Consider the following 16,716-nt stretch of genomic DNA (forward strand, 5'->3'; position numbering starts at 1 on the left):
ATTCTCATTTTTTCTTTCGTTGTATTTTTCTTTTGTGCATTTATTCGTTCAGCAAATATTTATTGGCTGCCTACAATACACTAGGTTCTGCAAATATTTATGCTGTCAATAGAAAGTACCTCTTTATACACATACAGTATTTAAAGATGCAAATGCCTAAGAGAGAAACAAGATTATTAATCAGACCATCTAGAAATGCTTAGAATCTCTCTCTCTCTCTTTTTTTTTTTTTTTTTTTTTTTTTTTTTTTTGAGACGAAGTCTCTCTCTGTCACCCAGGCTGGAACCACCTCCCAGGTTCACGCCATTCTCCTGCCTCAGCCTCCCGAGTAGCTGGGACTACGGGCGCTGGCCACTACACCCGGCTAATTTTTTGTATTTTTAGTAGAGACGGGGTTTCACCATGTTAGCCAGGATAGTCTCCATTTCTTGACCTCATGATCTGCCCACCTCAGCCTCCCAAAGTGCTGGGATTACGGATGTGAGCCACCGCGCCCATCCTAGAACCTCTTTATATATGCCTGCTAATCAGTCATCCATCTAAGCTTGAAAACTTCCAAGGATAGGGAATTGAAGGAATATTAAGGTAGCCGTTTTAAGTTTGAAAAGAGCTTTCTACCAGCTGAGCCAATATGGTGAAACCCTGTTTGTACTAAATTAGCTGGACATGATGGCAGGCACTTGTAATCCTTGCTACTCAGGAGGCTGAGGCAGGAGAATTGCTTGAACCCCCGGGAGGGGGAGGCTGCAGTGAGCCGAGATTATGCCACTGTACTCTAGCCTAAGCGAGAAAACATGACTCTGTCTCAAAAAAAAAAAAAAAAATCTTTCTGTTGAAAAATTAAGTGTTTGACTCCCTATAATTTTCTCATACTCTCCCTACTTCTAAAATGTATAGCCGTATAGAAGCAAGCAATTTCATTGTTTTCAGATATTTCGTCTTTCATTCCTAACATGACATGATTTAGAGTTACTTTACCATCCAGCCAAAGCCTATTTTAGGCTCTTTATGTATATCTTTCAAGGTACTTTTCACCCACAGCTCTTTGCTACTAACACTGCAGGAATCATCTGACCCCAGAAAAGAATAGCTCTGTATTAGTTTGGGGTTTGGGGTTTTTTTTTGTTTTTTTGTTATGGTTTTTTTGTTTTGTTTTGTTTTTAGTTTTTTAGACAAGGTCTCACTCTATCACCCCGGGTGCAGTGCAGTGGCATGGTCACAGCTCACTGCAGCCTGGACCTTCTAGGCTCAAGCAAACCTCCCACCTCAGCCTCCCAGGTAGCTGGGACTACAGATGCACACCACTATACCTGGCTAATTTTTGTATTTTTTGTAGATGCGATTTTGCCATGTTGCCTGGGCTAGTCTTGAATTCCAGAGCTCAAGTGATTTTCTTGCCTTGGCCTCCCAAAGTACTGGGATTACAGGCATGAGCCACCATGCCCAGCCTGTATTAGTTTTCTATTGCTGCATAATAAATTACCACAAATTTAGCAACTTAACACACATTTGTTTTCTCACAGTCTCCCTAGGTCAAGCATTATGGCATGGCTTATCTGGGTCCTCTGCTCAAGGCTTCATAAGTCTTCATTCTCATCTGGAATTCGCAGTTCTCTTAGTTATTTGAGGCCATCATGCCTAGACACCATCCCTTTCCTTACGCAGTTCACAAAATGGTCAACATGGCTACTTGCTTCTTTGAGGCCAGCTCTCTCCATTCCATCTCTGCCCTCCATCATGAAAGTGGTTTCCCATCACATTCACTGGTCCCACCCTCACTCAAGGTGAGGGGAATTATACAAGGGCCTGGGTCATCGGGGCTTACTTTGGATTTCTGCCTACCACAAGCACTATCACTTTCCTCATTCTAACAGTATCCACCTATTAATGTATTTCTAAAATTTAATTTGCTTTTGAGTAGCTACATCAAAATTTACTGAGCTCACACTCTACTAAAGCCCCTAAATCTTCTATGTTTCTCCTAAGATTACTCCACGATGTAGTTTGTGACTACTTGGTCCTTGGTACGGGATCTTTTCTCTATGTCTGTTGAATTCCATCTCGTTAGATCTAACCGATCCAGCCTGTCAACACTTGCTATCTGTATCTCTCATCCAGTATGCTTACCATCTCTCTCAAGCTGGATTGGATATCTAAAATTTTAGCTTGAGAATTTCAGATCTCCAGCACATGCTGCTGGTTTTCAGGGAGCTGCTACAGGCTAGGGAGCTGCTACAGGCTAGGTTTTGCTACATTGTAAAACAATGTAACTTTAAAATTTTAAGGTTTTAAAAATTTTCATTACAAAGATAGCACTTGTTCATAATGGAAATATTAGAATATACAGGAAAGTTTTAAAAAATAGACCTACTGTTTACATTGTGGTAGGTTTTTAAAACATTTTTAAATATATAATGTTTTTTGGTTTATTTGCTTGCTTTATGTAGTTTAGATCTTAGTATAAAAACATTTTTATTCCATTTTACGTTAATAATATTGTGATGATGTTCTAAGTTATAAATATTTTATGACCATCATTTAAAATTGCTGCTTAATAATCTACTCAACTTTCCCTGTGTTGCTGGACACTTAGATTGTTTGTAATTCCTTACTATTCTAGATAATACTGGAATAAACTTTTTTTATAAGATTTTTTAAATATTTGAAGTATTTTTAGGATACCTTTTTGAAATGCTAAGTCAAAGGAAATGAACATTTTCTAAAAGATTTGTACTAATGTACGCTCCTAAGAACAACTAATGGAAGTGCCTGTTTCATAGCACCCTCTGTAAAGGAGGAACTGTTTTGTGGACCTAACAGACTGTGTAAATTTTCACTGTGAAAGTGAAAGGTGAATGAGAATATGAAAGAAAATAATTATTTCCTGGATTTTTCTTTTGTACTTCTGGTCATTCACCATCAAGGGATTTAGAATAGAGTGGATTAAGGTATATTGAGTTTTTACTGAATAGTGTTACAGAAACAGTGTTCAGTAAGCAAGACACCATTCAAAGAGTTTGGCTTTGTTCTTATTTACCTAACTTTGAATGCTAGACCAGCTCAGTAAATTAATACAAACATAGAGAGACTAAGCTCCAGCTTCTCAAAATATGTATAACTTGAAAAAGTACAGCAATCAACTGAGGCAGAGGTAGAGAAGAGTGTATAGTGTTGAAGAGTAAGATTATTTACTCTCTGATGATATGTCAATTTTGAGATTTGGATAATAGGAATTACACAAGCATGCTGTATGTGATACCGTAACTTATGCCACCTATTGTCTTTAACCTGAAAAAAATAAATTTATATATGTATTTATCTATTTATTTTTTATTTTTTTATTTATTTTTTGTGAGACGGAGTCTCGCTCTGTTGCCCAGGCTGGAGTGCAGTGGTGCGATCTCCGCTCACTGTAAGCTCCGGCTCCCGGATCACGCCATTCTCCTGCCTCAGGCTCCCGAGTGCCTGGGACTACAGGCGCCTGCCACCATGCCCGGCTAATTTTTTTTTATTTTTTAGTAGAGACAGGGTTTCACTGTGTTAACCAGGATGGTCTCGATCTCCTAACCTTATGATCTGCCTGCCTCGGCCTCCCAAAGTGCTGGAATTACAGGCATGAGCCACCGCGCCCAGCCAAAAAGAAAAAATTTTAACTGCATTTCTTTTTATTTGTATTATCTGTGTTGATTCTCCTTTCTCTTTTCTAGTAGCATAGTTGAGAAATACGGATTTTGTTGTTAGAAGGGCCTGGGACCTTGGGCAAGTTATATAATACTTCTGAGCGTCATTTTACTCATTTTGAAAATGGGAATAATAGTATTTACATAATAGGGTCGTTGTGAGAATGAAAAGAAATGGTGTGTGTAAAATTTCCAGCACACAATGGGTATTCAGTCAATGTTTGCTCCTTTTTCTTTCCTTACAGCAGTGGAGTCTCAACTGTCTAACACTGGAAGATTAAACATTCTAGATAAGTGTTCATTTCAGTTAGCTGAACAGTTACATTCTGCCTTTTATTTTTAAACTGTTTTTCTATAAAATACTTTTTCTAAAATATATTCCATACTTCATTGCTTCCTTCTTAAATCATTTTACTATACCATGGGTATTTATAACTGGTGTGAGACATAAGGCTAAAGCTTCTCTTTCTCTCTTGTGATTGCTGAAATCTACTGGTTGGCATGCAGCCCAGTCCTCTTTATGGCTGGCTATTCTCTGTGGTCTAAAATGTCTACAACTTGCCACCTCTGTCACAGCTTCTAATTTCTGCTGCCTGCTACTGTTGCTACCCCATTCCTTCTAATTGCCATTAGGCTCTGCTGGCCTCTTACCCATTTGTGCTCTTTACTCCTTGCTGTTTTTTAACTTTTCACTTTTCAGTCTCTTTTTCCTCTGTTGCATCTCATATTTTATAGGCAAAGACAGGCCTTTCATTGCTTTCTCAAACCAGCTAGAAGAATTCTTCTATACAGAGCCAACTGGTCACAACGTGTCTAATATGGTCCTCATCAGCATTTTTTCCCTACTCTGGGCCCTATTCCAGGTACTTGAAAATGCCAAAAATCAAGAAAGTCAACTATATTTATTTTTCTTGCAAGTAGTTTATTTTTCTTTTGAGATAGGGTGTCTTTCTGTCACCCAGGCCAGTCTCAAAACTCCTGAGCTCAAGCGATTCACCTGCCTCAGCCTCCCAAAGTGCCGAATTACAGGCATGAACCACTATACCTGACCTGTTTTTTGTTTTGTTTTGTTTTTGTGCTTACTTAACTTTTACTATATGCAAAGTTTTGTGCAGATACAAAGGATAAAAGAAATTGTAGTATATAAAGTTAAATTATACCATGATCCTCACCTTCAATTGAACAGAAGAACACAAACATAATAATACGGTTAAAAGATGAAGGAGGTCATGGGAGACAGTTTTAAGTAAGGATTGTGAAGACTCAAGGTTCTGCTTAAACTTATAAAGAGGAGTAGCTGTTTTTGAATCCAGTCTCAAAGTATTAGGTGATAGTTTAGAATCCTGTAAGAGTCAGAACAGAGAAAAACAGGCCAAATGGAAGGGAGCTTCCATAATTCTCTAACATTTTAAAGATATGGTAAAGAATCATTTAGGAGGATTATGGGTACTTTTTGCCTTTCCTTATTTGAGAATTTGGGTCTTTAAACTTTGCATATTATTTTGTCATTTATGTATATTCCTTATAGGTTTTTAATATTTATTTAGAAACAGGATACGGAGGTGGAATAAACTCCTTTTTTAATAAGATTTTTTAAATATTTGAAGTATTTAGGTTGTGTGTTTTTATGCTTTTGTAGCTTCAATTTTAAGCATGCTTGAATTTTTTTACATTTTAACTCTATTATGTAATTTTGTTTATTTTTAATTCAGCTGGGTATTTTTATTTTACCCTAATGTTTCATCTATTAAAAAGATTTCAAACATATAATCTATTTTAATTCATTAGAATAGTTTCTGTTGCTGTTTATAACAACTTCATATTTATTAAATTTGAACATTTCCTTTAAGATAAAACAGAAGGGAAAAGCATAAATAATCATGACAAACAACCCTTTTCTGGTGTGGTCGTTTGAAATGAAACAACAAAAAAAATTTAATCAATTTAAATCTAGAAAAATTAGCTGATATAAGTTGTAAACCAGATGAGTAAAAGCTTTCACTTACTCATTCTTGACATTCAATTCCATTTATTCTTTGTAATATATTTTAAAACAGAATGTCTGCAAAGACTAAGGTTTTGGTTCCTATATCCTATTCTGAGATTATTGAGAAAAAATGTTCGGGCTTATACTCATGCTTTAATATCAATTCCATTTTAACACACAAAGAAGATTAACAGAGTAAAGATTTTATAGAGACATGGTGATGTGGTTTATTAAGGCATCATAATTATAATAGTAAGTGAATTATAGTAGATTTAAGATAATTATTAATAAAGATTTAAAACTGAATGGGCTTTATATTAGTGAGTCATAATCATTCCAAATAATTATGTTCATGATTGAATATTTCTTAAGTGCCTATTATATGCTAGGCATACAAAAAATGAGTAAGAGACGAATAACTTACATTTGGGTCCCTAAACACTACAATTGGATTAGAGAATAATTTAAGATAATTGTCTTTTCTTTGTTTCACTCAAATACCTATCCTTTGTCAAGGTGCTTAGACGTATACAGACAATTCAGAGTTGAAAATTCTTGATATCTTTTTTAAAGACTGATCCTCTTTTCTACTACTCTTTGAAGGCAGAATAGATAATCTAATTAGAGGACAGTCTGGTTGGCCTCCTGTCTTTCTATTCCCCACTTGCCAGTCGATTCTGTAATTGGAGTCATGGTTCTTATGTTCATGTCCTTGCTCTAATTGATTTCTAGGTAGACATTCCCTAAATTGAAAGATCAAAAATCTCAACATTTCCCATTAAACAGTAGAACACTTCAGCCCACAGCATCTGAACACAAAAGCTCCAAATTAGGCATGGTGATCTGAGGAACATAGCAAACAAGAAATGGATTGGGAAGTGGTAGGTAAGCCTATCATGCTTGTAATTGTAAAGAGCTACTTATAAGTAACCGAGATTTTAGTTGGTTTGATGAGTTTTTCCTTGGAACAGCTAAGTAATAATTAAATCACTGAATAAGTTTGTAAGTGTGTAGATGGTATTCCAATTCAGAGAGTGTACCAATAATACCATGACCATGGAGAGCATACAAATAAATTTTAACTGTAGCTTTTTCTTATTACAAAGTAATAATATATTTTATAAATTTTTCCAAAAAACAAGTGATTGGTTTTCCTGACAATAACAAGAATAGTGGAAGTGAACATTTGATTCAAGTGGGTTTAAGAGATAATGGGAAGGAGGAATTAGAGTATAGACAACGCTTTCATGAATGCTGTTGAAAGAGGAGAGAAATGGGGCATTAGATGGATGGTTAAGGTTTGGAGAGATAGCAGCATATTTATATCCTGATGGAACCTATACAGAAAAGAGGGAAAACCGATAATGCAAACAAAAGAAAATCTTTGTCATCCATAATCTTATGCTCAAGATAATCCCTGTTTTCATTCTCATACTTTTAAAATCATTTTCCTGTAGATAGAGATACAATTTTAAAACAAAAATGAGACCATGCTCTACATAGTTTTATAATCTACTTTATTATTAATATTTTCTCATATCCATATTCTTTTTAACATAATTTCTAATGACTAGCTAGTTTCGTATAATATGCCTGCAGTATACTGTACTTGTAGCAATCCTACTGTTAAGATATGTAGGTTGTTTCTATTTTGCAATATGTAAAGTACATTGTAAACTCTGTAAAGGCAAAGACTGTAACTTGGCTTGTTGCTGTGTCCCTGGTATATAGTAGACTTTCAGAAAGCAGGTATTTAAGTGAATTCTACTCTTCCATACCTCCACCCATGCAGCTAAATATGGCTGGAAAAAAAATACACAACCATGCTCACTCCATGTTTATAACCACTAATCTCAGCAGTGACACTACATTTCCCTATCCCATGAACTCTATGAGTTAGATGACTTTTTCATACTTTCTCTTGTCTCCTCAAAATTTAGATATCTCGATCCTCATCATCATTCTGTGCTGGTGACCTTCCTTCCCATTTAACTGATGAAACAGGAGCCATTAAAAAAGAAATTCCACAAATTCTCACTACCACATCTACTGACTTACCTGCATCTGTGCTTTTATAGTTCACTTTCCTTTGTATTAGTGTGGATGAACTATCTGTGCTCTGGTTAAGGCCCGCCCCTCTGCTTGTGTACTATATCTCATCCTGCTCGAGGATCTTACTCCATATTTAAACCCCCTCCCCATTTTTGTTTTTGTTTGTTTGTTTGTTTTTGCATTATCAGTTTTCTGTCTCTTTTGTGTAGATTTCCATCAGGATACAGATATACTGCTATCCTCTGCCCCCTTACCCATTTATGTAATGCCCCATTTCATTCCTCCTTTTTACAACAAAATTCCAAAAAGAGTTCTTTATACTCTAATTCCTTCTTTCCCATAATCTCTTGAACCCACTTGAAATCAAACGTTCACTTTCAGCATTCTTCCTGTTCTTATCAGGAAAACCAGTGACGTCCACTTTGCTAAATCCAGTGACTATTTCTTAGTCCTCACCATACCTGAGCTATCAGCAGCATGTGGCACAGTTGATCACTCCTTCTATTTTCACCCTAGCAGCCAGAGTGATCCTCTTAACCCATAAGTGAAGTCAAGCTATTCCTCTGCTCGCAACCCTTCAGTGGCCTCTCATTGAATTAAACATAAAAGCCAAAATCCTTAGAATGGCTTACAAGGCCCTATGCCATCTGGCCCTTTATTACCTCTCTCCCCTCATCTCCTGTTACGAATCTAACTTGCTTTCATTTCTCCAGTAACACACTGGCCTCCTCTCAGTTCCTCAGACCATGCTGGGTACATAACCATTTCAGGGTCTTTGCACTTGCTCATCTTGTTCCCTCTATTACTTTTCCCCCAGATATTCAGACAGCTATTCCCTTACCATCTTCAGGTTTTTCTCCCCTAGTTATCTCAGTAAGGTCTACTCTTCCTACCTTATTTTAAGTTGATACCCATTCTACCCTACCTCCCAGCATTCTGTATCTTTATTTCCTGCTTTATTTTTCTTTGCAGCACGTACCATCATCTAGTGTACTATATTTTATTTAGCTTGTTTTCTGTTCCCCCTCTCCCAATTAGGGTGAGATTTTTGTCTTGTTTGCTGTCCTTAAACAGTGCGTAACACATAGTTGATACTCAGTAAGTATTTGTTGAATGAGTGAATTTAAGCAATGAGCATCATTGCAGATAAATATTTATTTATATATATACGAATCATTTATTCACTCAGTGAAATTTTTTGAGTGCAGCAGATCTATGCGGTCAGAATTATTTCGTAATTCCAAGACATTATTTGCCTTTTTCATACTCATTCTCATTAGCATGCAGTAGCATATTCCAGAAGCTATGTCACTTGTGTTGTCACAACAGATTGAATGCAGAACTAGATATGCATATCCAATTATTTTCTATTTAACCAGATATTAAGGAAATTTGCAAAAATCTAAAATGATACCACTCTTCTCATTGTGTTTTTTTGTTTAATCTGGAAAAATACTTATTTTCATTTTAAAAATTATGTTACGTATAATTTATGTTAAATGTAAAACATGTAACATGTTTTTATGTTATATGCAAAACATATAGTAACATAATGGTTTTTAAATTTCCTGGCTTTAGTTTCTAATATGGTAAATATTGATAGATTTAAACCACATAAACAGAAGTTCTTTGAGGTCCTCAGTAATTCTGAAGAGTAACTCTGAAGAATTACTATAAAGGGATCCTGAAACCAAAATGCTTTAAGAACTGCTATTCTAGGCCATGGTAAGAGTTTTGAACTTTATTCTAAAAACAGTGAGAAGCTGTTGAAGGATTTAAAAGCAAGGTAGTGACATAATCTGGCTTAACTTTTGAAAAGTCATTTATCTAACTCAGCAGTCCCCAGCCTTTTTGGCACCAGGGACAGGTTTCATGGAAGACAATTTTTCCATGGACCGGGGTCGGGGGGATGGTTTCAGGATGATTCAAATGCATTACATTTATTGTGCACTTTATTTCTATTATTATTACATTGCAATATATTATGAAATAATTATATAACTCGCCATAATATAGAATCAGTGGGAGCCCTGAGCTTGTTTTCCTGCAACTAGATGGTCCCCTCTAGGGATGATGGGAGGCAGTGTCAGATCATCAGGCATTAGACAGATTCTCATAAGGAACATACAACCTGGATCCCTCATACATGCAGTTCACAATAAGGGTTGGCATTCCTATGAAAATCTAATGCTGCCACTGATCTGACAAGAGGCAGAGCTCAGACAGAAATGTGAGTGATGGGGAGCAGCTGTAAATACAGATGAAGCTTTGCTCACTTGCCCGCCGCTCACCTCCTGTTGTGTAGCCTAGTTCCTAACAGGCTGTGAACAGGTAACAGGGGTTGGGGACCCCTGCTTTATCTGCTGTCTGAAGAATAGATTGTAGTGGGGCAAGGGAACAAATATGAAGTTACTGCCTTTGTCTAGGTAGGAAATGGTAGAGGTTTGTACTGATGTGGGGTATTAGTTTCCTAGGACAGCTGTAACAAAGTGCCACAAACTAGGTGGCTTAAAACAACAGAAAGTTATTGTTAGCGCAGAGCAGGGCCATTCTCCCTCTGAAACCTGTAGGGGAGAATCCTTCTTTGCCTCTTCGGGCTTCTGGTGTTTGCTGGCAATTCTTGGCATTCCTTGGCTCATGCCAGTCTGTTTCCAAGTAAGGTACCCATACTGAGGTACAAGGAGTTAGAATTTTAACATATTTTTAGGAGACAAAATTAAACTCATAACAGGTAGTAACAATGAGGTAAAGAGACATGGATAATTTGACTTTAGACATCATATATTTTAGAATATACTCCCTAGTAGGAGTTGTTTGTGGATTCAATATAGAGGATGAGGAAAATAGAATTCAAGGACAGAGCCCAAATTCTTGGCTTGAGCAGCTGGATAATAGAGCCAAATGACATGCCATTTATTAACATGAAGTCTTGGGGTTGAGACCATTTTTCTTGGGGGAAAAATTTCCAGAAGTGGAATTATGAAGTCCCCTATTTCCTTAAATATCCTCATGCATCTCTTTGTCCAGATATGCTGTAGCACTGTTATATTGTTTAGTATTATTTGATCAGATCCCCCTGGTTTAAACAATCAGATATAGCAAAATATATTGTAGCCCAATTCACTTAAGTATACTTAATGTAAAAAGAAATAAAAAAGGAACATGTGCTGTGAGAGAAATTCTTATAGTCAAAGTAACAGACAGAAAGAGTTGGCAAAGTCCTATGATATCCCCAAAGTATTTCAAATTAAACTTCAATATGGAAATTCTAATTATATAAGTTTGATACCATATTAGAATATTGACTACATTTTCCCCTGCTGAATGAAAATCTGGCTTTAGATTAAAATGGCTATCTAAGTTATTTGGCAACCTGGTGAGGTTAAAGATGTTAGTTATATTACTAAGTAACATTATAACAAAAATGACCCCTTGATTGGTAAATTAATTTGGACTGGGAAGAACTGCAAAGGAATGATAAATACCTGATGGGGACACTGTACTTTGGAATGTCCTGAGTTACTTGTAATTGGCATACCCCTTGTGCGACCCTAGAAGCTACTGTTATATTGTGGCATTTGTAAAGTACCAGGGCTTCTAAGCCAAGATAGACCCCTCATCTGCTGATGTGGATCTCTTCCCCTAGTATCTTGAGTTATATCTTCTGGAGAGAAGAAACCTCCTGGGTGTCTGGATAAGCTGTCACGTGAATTACCTCAAGGACTCCAGTCTGACACTGCCCTGATGGCAAATTCAGAATGGTTTCTGTCTGAAATCTTTCTGAATAATTGATGCTAATTGTACCCAACAGTAGTTTTGTGAATCTGAATGATTAGAAGACCACCTTGTGGCTAGAGCACATATATTATCTATTCTTTAATTTCAACTGCTTGTTTACACTGTACCTATTTTACTCCAGTTCCTCTCTCTCCAGCAATTTTAATATAATGTCAAAGTAAATGCATTTGTTTTAGCTACAGTTCCCAAAGCAAATTTGCTCTTAAGAACATTTGCTCAGTTGCCTTAAAAGGGATGAATAATCAGTAATACTACCTTTGTTTTCCTTTTAGTTGTTTGCTTGTCATGTTTACAGTAGCTATTTATCAATTTGGATATCATCTATTTAAGTTAGCTTTTACTGTTATAGCCCGTGTGTAAAAAGAGTTTGAAATGCCCATTTCTATTTGATCACAGATGTATGGTTTTTCAAATACAGCTTTTTTTTCATGGTTTTGGTTTGTTTTTTGTTTGTTTGTTTGTTTTTGAGACAGAGTATCACTCTGTTGCCCAGGCTGGAGTGCAGTGATGTAATCTTGGCTCACCACAGCCTCAATCTCCTGGGCTCAGGTGATCCTCCCACCTCAGCCTCTCAAATAACTGGGACCAGAGGTGTGCACCACCACACCTGGCTTTAAAAAAAAAAAAAAAAAACTTATACAGTCAAGGTCTCCCTGTGTTGCCCAGGCTGGTCTCAAACTCCTAGGCTCAAGCAATCTTCCCACCTCAGGCTCTCAAAGTATTGGAATTAGAGTCATGAGCTACCATGCCCAGCCTTCAAATGAAGTTTTGATCCTTAATTATTGCTTACACCCAATTAGAAAGATGTCCAGAGAATCAAGTCCTTGTATTTTGTTGTATTTTGTCAGCTTTTTGGAATATATACTGTAACTTTGTTTTTTATTCATAGAGAAAAATTAAGAAAACTGAGGAGTGAGCTGATCAGAAAGTTATCTTGTAACTATTGATTAACAAGTTAGTTCCATTATTTTGTGGAGGATTAGACAAATGTCCAAAAACAGAAAGACAGCCAGTAAAAAGAGTTACCTCTAACTTGTCCAAAGACATGTTACCCATTTGTAGTGACACTGATGGCAACTGGTAGAGAGGCAAGAAGACCAAGTATGCAAGGGCTCCAGATCACCACCCAGAGCAGTGCCACTTTAATGTTGGCTTTATTTACTTGTCATTCCAGATTCTATTTGAATATAAGCTTTCATAGGATGTTAAAAAAAAATTGAAAATCACTGATCACGAATGTAATCTATGCTTAGAAGTGCTCCCCAAAAATTAAAAAGAAAGAATATAGCCTAAAACCAAGAAAAAACCAACATGAAAATAAAATACACAGATCTATAATAAAGATTTCTACAAATCATATTGTGAGACCATTCCCAGACTATCAATCAGAGATGGTTTCCCAGTTTTAGACATAGCTCGAGGAACTTGCTTGTCTGATTTCCAGTCCTCAGCAGATGAGAGGTAGAACATTTTTTAAAGAGTTCAAGTACACTGATAATAATAAAGGATAAATGAATATCCTATGGCTGAGGAAAGGCTGCTTTAAAAAAAAGACAAAAATCACACTCAACAAGAAGAAAAAGTAGTCTGGGGCCATTTTGTGAAAAACCAAATAGCCTTACATATCTTAATACACTGTAAAGGCATCTTTTATAGTATGTACAATAAATGATGTTTTTGTTCAATCATATTCCCAGACATTCACTTGGTGCCAGAAGTTGAGGGATATAATCAGTTTATGATGTTGACTATGAATCATCAGGAAAAGGTTAAATAATTGTCCATGTTCTCCATATAGAGTAATGAGAAGTAAGATGTGTTAGGAATAATTATATGCAAAAGTTTACAGGGATGGTGTTTTTGATTTTTGGATGCTTAAATGTTAATGTTCCAATTATTTGAAAAATCTACTGATACAAACTCCCTCATTCCGTAAAGATGCCAGTTAAATAAGGTGTTACTGTATCTACATTGTTTCCTAGAAAGAAAGGAAAATACCTAGAACTTGCAGCTAAAAGCTTAACTTATATGCAGAGAAAAATAATCATAAAATGGATTTGCAAACTTCTAAATTGTCAGATTAGTTTAATCGTCTGTTACAGAGTCACAGATCTCATAAAGAGAGACAATACATTCCAGGCTTGGAAATAATATTATAATTTACCTAAAACTGTATTACTAACTCAAAATTTTTTATTACTACGAATTTCTCATAGCCGATTTGCTTGAGTGCCTCACTTATACATTCACTTGAAACACTGTTTTTTAAATAAAATTTATATTTTAAGTAAATTACTAGAAATAAAAAAATTTTCTCAGCCATATCATGGGAAAAATCCAACCTCTCTATGCAGCTCTGTTGTTACTCATGTATCTTTAGAGCTGACATTAGCAGAGATATGGTAGATCAAGTGTGAACTGAATTAGAGCATCAGAATCATAGTCCAAAAAAAAAAAAAAATCCAGTTACACTGAAGAGAATTTTCCACTTAGAATATATATGTGCTCTTCTGCTTGTACATAGCTTGTATATATACAAGCTGTAAGAACAGCTTGGAATATATATGTTTGTGTGTGTGTGTGTGTGTGACATATATATACACACACCTGTACAGGAATATACATGTATATGTGTGTATATATATGTGTGTGTATATATGTATGTGTCTTGACCTAGAAATATGGCTCTTGATTCAGTTTGATAAAATGTATTTAGCAGTTAAAACCAGGGGCTACACAATTTTATGCACAAGAAACAGCAGCGTTATGAGTGGCTTAGTGTGAAAGAGATAAAATAAATGATAGTTTCCTTGTACCAGTTCTGAGCTATGTATTTAATATTTTCGTCAACACCTCATTTGGTAGAATAAAAACATACTATGTTTAACGAGGCACACAATTTGGAGATAGAAAACTCAGTCCTTAAAGGAAATATTCATAAAATGGAGACATGCTCAAAAATAAGAAAGAATTGCTGCAGAGTACATGTGGGGAAAGAAATAATCTGTTTAACTTTAGGAGCACATGTGGAAGAAAAAAGAATCCAGAAATCAAACAGAATATAGTAGTGATTTTGCAGCTAGTAACTATAAGCTAAATATCCTGTTCGTCATTGTTTAGACCTTCATTGTATTGTCATGTCTGACATTGCACTCCACACTATAGGAAATACATGGGAACATTCTTTTTTGTTTTTTTGTTTTGTTTTGTTTTGTTTTTGAGACGGAGTCTGGCTCTGTCGCCCAGGCTGGAGTGCAGTGGCCGGATCTTAGCTCACTGCAAGCTCCGCCTCCCGGGTTTACGCCATTCTCCTGCCTCAGCCTCCCGAGTAGCTGGGACTACAGGCGCCGCCACCTCGCCCGGCTAGTTTTATTTTTTGTATTTTTTAGTAGAGACGGGGTTTCACCGTGTTAGCCAGGATGGCCTGGATATCCTGACCTCGTGATCCGCCCGCCTCGGCCTCCCAAAGTGCTGGGATTACAGGCTTGAGCCACCGCGCCCGGCCGGGAACATTCTTTTAAAGGGTTTAAGTAAAAGGAAAAAGGTTAAAGACTAAAATTAATTAGTCTTTAAATTGGTTTAAAGAATAAACTGAGTGCCAAATAGGCCCCTCCACCAATTGTCCTCCCAGCAGGAACACCAAATTTTAACAAATAACTACACATAAAACATCACTGTCATAAGAACTGAAAATCAGATGAGTAATCACAGTACCTGGTTTTAACTTCATATTACTACAAGAGGTACTGAAGAGGGTAGGAAAGACAGTTAAATTGCCGACACCACCCCTTCTCAATCCCGCAGCAGCCATTGGCGTGGGGAGAGAATCTGTGCACTTCGAGGGGGAGAGCACAGCAACTGGGAGATTTGCATTGAACTCAGTACTGCCCCGTCAAAGCAGAGAGCAAAGCCATGCAGGGCTCAGCCAGCATCCACACACAGAAGGAGCATTTGGACTAGCCCTAGCCAGAGGGTAATTGTCCATCCCAGCGGTTGGAACTTGAGTTTTGGCAAACCTCACCACTGCAGGCTAAAGATCTCTGGGGTCCTAAATATATTTGAAAGGCAGTCTAGGCCACAGGACTGTAATTCCTAGGCAAGTCCTAGTGCTGAGGTGGGCTTAGAGACAGTGGACGAGGACGGCACATGACCTAGGGAGACATCAGCTAGGGCAACAAAGGGAGTGCTCGTGCCATCCCTCTGACTCCTTCCTTCTGTTTGAGGAGAGGAGAGTAAAGAGGACTTCGTCTTACATCTTGGATACCTGCTCAGCCACAGTAGGATAGGGTACTGGGCAGATTCTTGAAGCCCCCATTCCAGGGCCTAGCTCCCAGATGACATTTCTAGACATAACCTGGGTCAGAAGGGAACGCACTGCCTTGAAGGGAAAGAGCCAGCCCTGCAGGATTCATCACCTGCAGACTAAAGAGCCCTTGGGTGATACTCTGAGATGTGCTGGCCTTAGGTGAGACCCAGCACATTCCTAGCTGTGGTAGCTACAGCGAAAGACTCCTTCTGCTTGAGAAAAGTAGAAGGAAAAGTAAAGGGGACTCTACCTTGTACCATAGATACCAGCTCGACCACAATGGGCTAGAACGCCAAACAAGCTGTTGAGGTCCCTGATTCCAGGCCTAGGCTCTTGGACAGCTTTGGGCCAGACAAGTCTTGGATAGCCTTCTGTACTTGTCGTGGGCCAGAGGGGAGCCCACTGCCCTGAAGGGTGAGTTCCAGGGTTGGCAGCATTCACCACAGCTAACTGAAGAGCACTTGGGCTTTAGGTGAATATTGGCAGTGACCTGGCAGAACTCTCCATGGGCTGGTGGTGGTGGCGGCAACTGGGAGAGGCTCCTCTGCCTGTGGAAAAGAGAGGGAAGGACTTGTCTTATGGTTTTAGGGCCAGCTTAGCCTCAGTAAAATAGAACATCAGGTAGATTTCTAAGGTTTTTTACTCCAATCCCTAGCTCCCAGACAGCATCTCTGGACCCACCTAGGGCCTGGGGTAACTTGCTTCACTGAAGGAAAGGACAAAAACCTGGCTGGCTTCCCCATCTGCTAATTGTAGAGCCCTAGGGCCTTGAGTAAAGATAGGCGGTAGCCAGGTAATGATTACAGTGGGCCTTGAGTGAGACCCAGTGCTGTACTTGGTCCAGATACAACCCAGTACAGTCCCAGTGGTGGTGGCCACAGGATGTTTGCATC

At 37.7% G+C, this 16,716-nt stretch overlaps 1 protein-coding gene across 2 annotated transcripts in view; it reads left to right on the forward strand.

Moving 5' to 3' along the window:
• ACBD6 (acyl-CoA binding domain containing 6) overlaps nt 1-16,716 on the forward strand; it is a 205,966-nt gene that overhangs the window by 154,340 nt on the left and 34,910 nt on the right. The gene's annotated exons all lie outside the window — the stretch shown is intronic.

Source organism: Macaca thibetana, chromosome 1 (genome assembly GCF_024542745.1).
Source record: "Macaca thibetana thibetana isolate TM-01 chromosome 1, ASM2454274v1, whole genome shotgun sequence".
Classification (NCBI taxonomy): Eukaryota; Metazoa; Chordata; class Mammalia; order Primates; family Cercopithecidae; genus Macaca; species Macaca thibetana.